The following is a 9,513-nucleotide window of genomic DNA, read 5'->3' on the forward strand; positions in this document are numbered from 1 at the left end:
TTTGCCCATATTCCTCTGTTATGGAAGTATAAATTTTTTTAAAAATATAAATAACACTGAAAATTTATTTACTAAGTTATTCAAAAGCAAATAATCAAAGCAGAGGATTATGCTCTTTATAAATTTCTTAAAAAATATAAATAATCAAATCACAGATGGCAGAGATGGGCGTTTGTCATTTAGAATAATGATTAAAGAGTAATGAATAATCATTCAAAATCGTCCTAAATAATGAACAATGATTTATTCGTTAGTCTGAAAATTTTGAGTAAAGAATAAGTTATTCATTATTTTTTATTTATTTTTCTTTATTCATTAGTCAAAAATAAATGAATAACTCCACTGCTAAGCAAACTTAGTAGTCAGTGAGAAAAATCGGAATATTTCTCGTCGCTGTTTAGGATAACGCTACTGCTGAATCGTTACAACAGGTTACTCACAGACAGAGGTTGCCGATAGAGGTTACTCACAGCATATTTTATTGTTTGCTTTTTCTTCTTCTTCGTCAGCACTACAGCCTAGTGCAGGCCAAGGCTTTCTCAATTAGCTGCCTTCATTCAGGGCGACTTTGAGCTAGATTCTTCCAAATGTTAATTCCCAACAATTTTAAGTCCTTCTCAACACAGTCCAACCATCTTGTAGCTGGTCTCCCTCTTCTTCTAGTTCCTTCAATTTTCGAAAAAGTAAGTTTTTTAACTAGATCCAAATCTTCACGCCGAAAAACGTACCCAGCCATCTGATCCTGTAGGCCTTAATAATCCTCAAAATATTGGGTAATCTATATTTAATGTATATCTCATGATTATATAAACTACTCCAAATATTATTTTCCTTAACTGCTCCAAAAATTAACCATGGGATCTTTCTTTCAAAAATGAGAAGTCTATTTTCCTCTGTTTTATTAATTGCCCAGGTCTCGCCACCATATAGAATAATTGGTCTGATTATGGTTTTGTATAGATTTACTTTTGTGCCAATGGAGAGGAATTTCGATTTTAATTGGCTCCTCAGACCAAAGTAGCACTTATTAGACATCAAAAGTCTGTTGCTAACTTCAACATTTATCTCATTTTTGTTGGTAACAAGCGTACCCAGATATTTAAACTGGGTAACTCCTTCAAAGGTTTTATTGTTTGCTATTTATTCAAATATAACTATTTTCTTATTTTGCTTAAATGTAAACAGGATGGTCGCGAATTCATGGTACAAACTTTAAAGGTAGAAACAGGATATTGTAAAAATCATTTATTGTATGGGAATGTATGTGCGCAAGTGAAGCGATGAGGCGCAAACAGGGGAACTAAAAGAAAGGAGAAATAAATTTATCAGTTGGCTGCGTTGCCGACAGAAAGCAATAGATGTCTAGTTACCATTCAACATGAAGCATCTCAGTAGGGGAAAGCGCCATTCGCAATTGTGCTGACGTCTACGATGGGAGACTTTAGGTATGCTGAAAAAGCAGACATGTACTACATGTACAGCCGTGCAAGAAGTGGCGTAGCGAGCTTAACTCGCGCCCGGGGCTCAATACCCTTTTAGCGCCCCCCCCATTCGAAAACCATATAATATTATATGTAAAATATATATGGTTTATATATAGGCGACTTGGATTATAGCAAATTAATAAATAAATAAAGTAAAATAAATAAAGTCATAGACTCAAGCTAGGCTTTAAATTTGAGACAAAAAATGTAGTTGAGAGAACAAGACTAGATTTTGAAATGTATATGATCATCTAGAATTAGTTCAAAAGATACCTATTATTTATTTTGCATATTTATAAAGAAATATTTTAAAAACACGCAGTTTTTAAACAATAAAAAAGTAAATATTTATTATCTCTAAGGAGATACATATATTTAATAATCATATGATTATAATACATTAATATAACTATTACTATGTCTAAATTTTCCGTGCTTTTGATGAAGCAAATGTATCAATAATATCATCAAAATTGATCATTTAAAATTTTTCTCTTTCCACTCTCAAAAATGCTAGGTCACTTAGGCGATCTGTCAAAATTAATTTTAATTTGCTGAATGAACGTTCGCAGCTAGCAATTGATACTGAGATAGTCAGGAGTATTTGAAATGCCGCTCTCAGATTTGGAAAAACATCTTCTTTATTCGAGATTGATTATAAAAGTAAGAAATTCTAATGGAGTTTTAGGTTTAATTTCTTTTCTACTGCGGAGTAACATTTTGCTGTCACATATTTTGATAAAAAGTTCTATTACATTGAAATCTGTATTATAAAATTCACCCAGATTTTTAAAATTTTTTTTCAAGGTCGTTATCAACATTATCCTTGTTTAATAAATTTTCAACGTCTAGTAGAAATCCAAATTTGAAATTAAGGTCACTTAATCGTGTAAATCGTGTACACATTTCTTGGAGACGATCAAGAGTGCTTTTCATAACGCGAGAAATTTCACTTTCTGCGGAAAGACCACCATAGCCAATTCTCCAGGCACGTATTGTTGTATCCATATCCCATTTTTCACAAAGAGACTCTGCTTTTTCTATTACCTCTTTGCAGAGCTTGTCTCAAATTTCGGCTAGTTCAGTCGCTAATGATTCAAGATCATGGAACACTTCTCTAAAATTCATTCTAGGATCTTGTAATCTGAGCTGCACACGATCAATCCTTCTTAAGATTTCATACCAGAAATGAAGTAAAGTTATAAAACTAAAGGTTAGTATATTTTGCAACAGAATTATAGCTTCACTTCTGTTGTCACTTGTAGTGGTAGTGTGCTCTGCTAACTTTTCTATTAGTTCTTTTATATTCTCTAGCTCATAGATGATAACGATAACTGCTTGTATTCTAGCGCTCCATCGCGTTTCAGATGTGTGACCTGCCATCACGGCAGCATTATCGTAACATTGTGATCTGCAGTTTGTTAATGAAATTTCATCGTAATTTAATTTCTCTAAAATTGTATTTTCGATCGAGGCTGCATCTTTAGCATGTATTTCAATGAAACTCAAAAAAGATTCTTTGATGGAAACTTTTTTATTGATAAAATCAGCATCTACATACCTAGCGACTTGGGACATTTGTTCTCGATGAGAGATATCAGGAGTTGAATCAAACAAAAGTCCATAATATTTATTTCTTTTGATATCGTTTATTAGTTGATTTCGAACTGTAAATGCCAGAAGATGAATGAATTGATTTTGAATCTGTGGTGACAAATATGAGAACAACAAATTTTTCTGTTAACAAATTTTTTCATACTCTATTCACTTAATAATAGAAGCGTCGAGTAGATGTAGTAAGTAATCTTATTTGATTTATTACTTACCAAGAATGCCTTGAACTTGAAAGGTAGTAACATAGTGAAATGTACAATATAATTTATGCTGACATTAAACTTATATATAATATTTAATAACATTTCATTTTTATTCTAAGCAGAGCGCGATGACAAGGACGTGAATTAAATATTGAAATATATTTAATATGAATATGAATTTAATATAATATTTAATATGAATTAGATATTAAATATTATGAATAATATTTATGAATTAACATTTATTATATTTCCCTGGCACTAATTTAAAATATATTTTCCAGAAATCAATTATAATTAAAAAAAATTATCCAGCAATTTTTTGTTTTGCGGACCATTTGGCGCCCCTTTGTGAGTAGCGCCCGGGGCATGATGCCTCCCCTTGCCCACCCCTCGCTACGCCACTGCGTGCAAGCGATAAGGGCAGAGCTGCGCTATGAACGTATCACGCGTAGTTTCCTGATCTGCAAATGCCGGATCACGTAAATTTTCGACGGTTACATCGTCGTGATACGGGCTCATTCCACGTCACCAGATATGAAGCTGGTCGACGACGAGCTGTGCGCAGTCCAAGCCTGGAAGAAAGTATCTTGAACGTTGTAGCTGATAGACCTGAATTAAGTTCAAGAGCTGTTGCTCATCACGTAAGTGTGAGCAGGGCCGGATTAAGACCTCTTGAGGCCCTAAGCACTGAAAATATTTTGGTGCCCCCCTCTAACAATTAAAAATATATCTACTATTAAGTCAAGTGTTAATTCAAAATACAAAATCAAAATTTTTTTAAAAGAAAATATTTAGTAAATTAAAACAAAAAAATTAAAATAATATAATCAATTGAAAACTTTTCAATTAATATTAAAAAAAATAACTTCTGTTTTATATGTACAATGTGCAAAAATCTAACACTTTGAATAACTTATGATCGAAAGCTTGAATTTTTATATACTAAGACTCAAAATACTTTAAATTAGAAAAAGAGACACGTACTTTTTCTAAAAAAAAGCATACCTTTTTTTTCAATTGATTCGAATTCTTGACTCTCGAAATAAATAGCCCTATCTCGAGAATTTTTTAAACGAACTAAAATATTTAGCACACAATAATAAAATTTATTTACCTAAAAATAGTTCCTTGTCAAAATAAATTTTAAAAAAGTATTAATTATTTTATATTTTATTTATTAAGAGAATAGTCGAAGGAACTTTAAATTGAAAATTTAACAAATGTCATTTTAAATGACAAAATACAAAATTTAAAGTGTACTAAATCAGTCAAATACAATTGAATTATTCAATTTCAAAAAAGTTATATATTTAACATTTAATTTCTCAAGAACTATTCGACAGATTTCGTTCAAATTTTATATTTTACCATTTAAATTAATATTCTTTAAAATTATATAAAAATTTGTATATTTTTAAATTCAAAATTGTTCCGACTATTAATAATAAATAATTTTTAAAAAAACTATTTTTGACAGAGAATTATTTTTAGGTAAATGAATTTTATTATTAGGTGCAAAAATTTTTCAATTCGATGCAAATATTATGTGCAAAAAATTATATAATTTTTAATACATAATTTTAATTTTCAATTTAAGTTCAATAAATTTTTTATTATTAAAATACAATAATGCTTTAGAAAAATTAAATTCTTCACTTATATTGATTTTGACATAATCAATATTGATGGATGAATAATAATTATTGATAAAATTATTTGGAGGGTTTAGCTACTTTCTGAAGCAATATAAGCTTTACACTATGACAGCATGCTTTGAAAAGCAATAATTTAGAAAAATGTTTTAGTACAATGAACTTTTTCTGTGCATTCACGTAGGATTTTACCCTTTTTTTTTTTTTTTTTTCCCTTTCATGAAATTTATTTTTCTTTTCATATTTCATAATAATGTCATAATAATTTTTGGAGTCACAAAGAATAGTTTTATCTGTTCCTTATAATTTTAATTTACAAGAAATGGCTTTGTTAAAATAAGGAAAAATTATCGATACTATAATTTCAATAGCCAATTGAAATATTAACTATTTTAAATATTAAAATTATGAAATTTAATTACGAATTGCAAATAAACTTTTAAGTTTTTAAGAAAAGATTGCTAGTTATTTTACATATGATACATTAAATATTAAATGATACATTATATGTTAAAATAACCAACTTTGAAATACCTTGTACTAGATCTTAGTACACATTTTTAACACAAAAAAAGAAGAAAAAGAACTTTTGAATTTAAAATTTCGGTACAGGCAAAAATGATAAAAGAAAAATTTTGAAAATAAATACTTTCTAAGTGGAGGTACATCAAAGTTAACCATTTTAACAAGGCTATTTATCAAACAACTGACTTTAGTTCTTCTTAAAAACAAATTAGTGATTTCGTTTGAACAAAATTAAACTTATATTTCATTAATCTGCCTTTAAAAACCTGTTCAAATTTTAATAATTAAAATTATTTGCCTAATGAAATGGAAGATTCCTCAAGTATTCTTTATAAAAACATTTTCAATAAACATTGGGGAGGATGAACCAATTTAAATAGAATAAATGGTTACTTACGTCAAATCTAAAATTTCTGCACGAGTTTTGTTTCTCTTTATATGACCGTTGCCCGAAACTTTTCTTTTAAAAATCAAATAGTAAAATATTCGATAAAGTTAAATAAAAAGTAAACAATGCGAAAAAAGTAAAATAATCTAAACACGAACCAAGTTGAAACAAAATACTGTAAGCTAAGGTATAAAGTGTTTACCAAAATGTTTAATTTGTGTGTATATACGGGAAATTAGTTACTGACTGTAGCTTAAATAATGTTATTGGTTTAAAATTATGTCAATCAAGAAACTTTTCTTTTTCTAGACAGCCCACTTTTTTCAATCTTAAGTCACAATTTATTTGTATCTCTACCCTCCCCCCCTCGAAAAGACGACAATTTGAATTTTCTGAGATATGGACCCTTTTCTCTAAATAAAAAAAAAAAGGAAGGGGGAATGAGTCACCTATAGGATGCTTAAAGATATCTGAGATGAAAGGATGTTCTCTGTCTGTGGTAAATCAATTGGTTGCACTTGTCTTAACTTTAAAGTGGTTCTTCTCAGAAAATTTAACTTTGTATTCTAACACATATGTTGGTGACAATCATGGTTGTCCTTTTGAGGAGCCTTTGAATTATCATCTTAATAAAAGTTGATGAAATATATATATATTATATATATATATATATAATATATATATATATATATATATATATATATATATATATATATATATATATATATATATATATATATATATTCTCAATAATAATTTTGATTGGCTCAAACTTTAATCATTATCATTAAGGATTTCCTTTATTAGTTATTAAACATATTTTTAAATTCAATTAATAAAAATATCTTTCCTAAATTTGCTATGTATTTTTAATTTGAAATTTTCGGTACTTTTCTTAGTTCCTAATTATAATTATACAAATTTCGTTATAAGATGTACAAAATATAGTTTACTTGCACTAAACCCAATTCAATGATTGAAAATTTGATTTTATTGCTACTTTTTTCTTGCATTTGCTTTTAAAATTAAATCAGTTTCAATGGGTACTCTTTTTAACGAATTTTTCACAGTCAACGAACATCCGGTTCACATTGTGAATTTACGCATCTTTTGTGCTCAACTTTTATAACATTTGTATTTATACAAGACTCTAAGGACTAAGGAACATCTAATTCTTTCCTTATTAAAAGACTAGCTACTTGCATTCATATTACATAGTATATATTTTAAATCTCAAAATCTAATTTCAATATTCGATATATATATAGATAAAAAAAATCATAAGTGATGTGAAGTGTGTGGTCATATTTTCGCAAATCTAACCTCTCCTCCGCAAAGAAATTTCGAAAAATGATACTTACACAGCTCCTTTTTCTTCATTTAGTGAATAAAAAAAATATTTGACGTAAAATTTTGAAAAAAATTTTTGCAACACAATCTTTACGTAATTTGATAACTTCTTTTTCCAGTTGCAATGAAAATATAGTATAAGCAAATATTTTTAAAAAATGTGCAGCACATAAAAACAAAAACATGCATAACACAGTTTTTTTTCACATCAAAAATCACATTTTTTTACATTATCAAATCATTGCATCAGCATTTTGTAAATCAAATTTTTTTACACAAAAAAAATCAAATTGCTGAAGTATTAACTTTATTACAACTGTGAAAAGTATTCTGTAAACATGAATCGTAGCAGTATTTTATAGAATCATTGTAATGGATAAATAAATAGAGCTTTTATCGCATAGAAATTCACTACCTAATTTCATTATAAGACCAAAAATTTTTGATACATAGCATCTTTAAGTTTTTTTTTTTTTTTTGTTGTTGTTATTATGTAAAATTTCGTACTTAGAAATGCTTGTTATCTACTATTAAAATGGAAGCTCAAAATAATAAATTTATAAGTAATGTTTCGAAGAAAAAAATTATGTACTGCGAACATTTAGTTAGACTTTGTGGTGCCCCCCTATCCTCCGGTGCCCTAAGCACGTGCTTAATGGTTAATCCGGCCTTGAACTCCTGGATCAAGTATTGAGAGAAATTCGCTTTCGTGGAGGACATTTTGATGGAACTAACCCTCATTAGCGTTACGTGGCGAGGAAAACCTCCCACAGTTAACCGGGCGGCACCCCCATTTTGGTCGACCGACGTCTGTGCATGAAATTGAGCGCTATAGCAGTTTAATGAGGACCGATACCACGCAACCTCAGTCCATTTGCAGACTGATAAAAGTTGTGCCCCACTGACAGCAGTCAGCTATGTTTGAGTTCAGTATTCAACGGTTGACCGGGTCTTAATGCTCAGTTTCCGATGGGGCTGGAAATGCTTGTTTTCATAGTAATTATAGTCAGAAATTTGTTTCATAAATTTATACAATTAAAAATACTATATATAGAATTGCCTTTTAATGAATTATTGCAAGCTTACTTCCGTAAAGTATATATGGAAAAAAAAAGCATTGAAAATCATAGCAATTAAATGGAAGTATATCAAGCTGCTCAAATTTTACCTTTCCCGACTTTAAAATACTGAGGATTTTTATATCGCAAATGAAACATCTAGTAGACAAATTTGTGTTCAATGAGTAGCACTGATAATCATAAATTTTATATCAATCAGCCAAAGATAATGCCAAGTGTGCGGTGGCTTGGTCTACTTTCGCTGTCAATTCTCACTGAACACAGTCAGTATAGCGTTTTTGTAGGTAAAGAATTTTGCAAAACGCCATCTGTAGCCGATTTTGATTACAAATAGAAAAATTCAACTAATTGAAAAAAAATGTATATATATTTTTCCTAATTAAAATTCATAATCTATGTTAACACTGTGTTATTCACATAAAAAAAAAACAAGTTTCAGTTATTACATTTTTAAAATAAATTACGAATCAACTTTTATTTCTCTTATTTGTCCCTAGATGGCACCCTCAGTATAGAAAACCTGTCTTGCTTCAATATGAAAGTACAACTTCAAAATTCTGAAATCGTAAAAAAAGGCTGCTGCTTGGTGCACGAATAGATTTAATAACTTGATTGGCTGTTACTATCATGGTTTGCACGGCAATTGATCGTTGTTTCACGTTTATAATTTTTGTCTTTCATAAACTTCATTTGACAAACACGAGCTATTTTTTGAGTTTGTTTGTCTGTTTTCCTTGAATATTTTATCTGTCTATGAGAAAACGTGTAAGAGGGAGACAACTAGTGGAGGTAATTCAGATTTACATCACAGTGTAATTTTACAAATTATATAATGAATAAAATTATATAATTATTTCAAACAATGTAACACAAAGATAAAATATCTTTAAAAAGTGTGAAAGAAAAAAGTTTTGGTTGGTTTTTGAATTCTAAATAAACCACCCTTGGAATGGTGAAATTTTAAATTAAAGAAGAAAAAAAAAACATTTCCGGATAAAAATTAAAAACATATTATTTTAGGCACTATTATAAATAAATTAGTATTTAAAATTCTATGACTTAACCATTTAATTTAACCCATTTGAACTTTTTTATTTAATTTAACCCATTAAAAAAAATGGTGACCGCATAAGTGTTTTACTATAAACATATGTTTTGTAGAACTAGATAGTTCTGTCTACCATGATATATATTAACAATGCAAACACATTTGGA

This window comes from Parasteatoda tepidariorum, chromosome 11 (genome assembly GCF_982258835.1).
Source record: "Parasteatoda tepidariorum strain Cologne lab strain chromosome 11, Ptep-v5.0, whole genome shotgun sequence".
NCBI classification, from domain to species: Eukaryota; Metazoa; Arthropoda; class Arachnida; order Araneae; family Theridiidae; genus Parasteatoda; species Parasteatoda tepidariorum.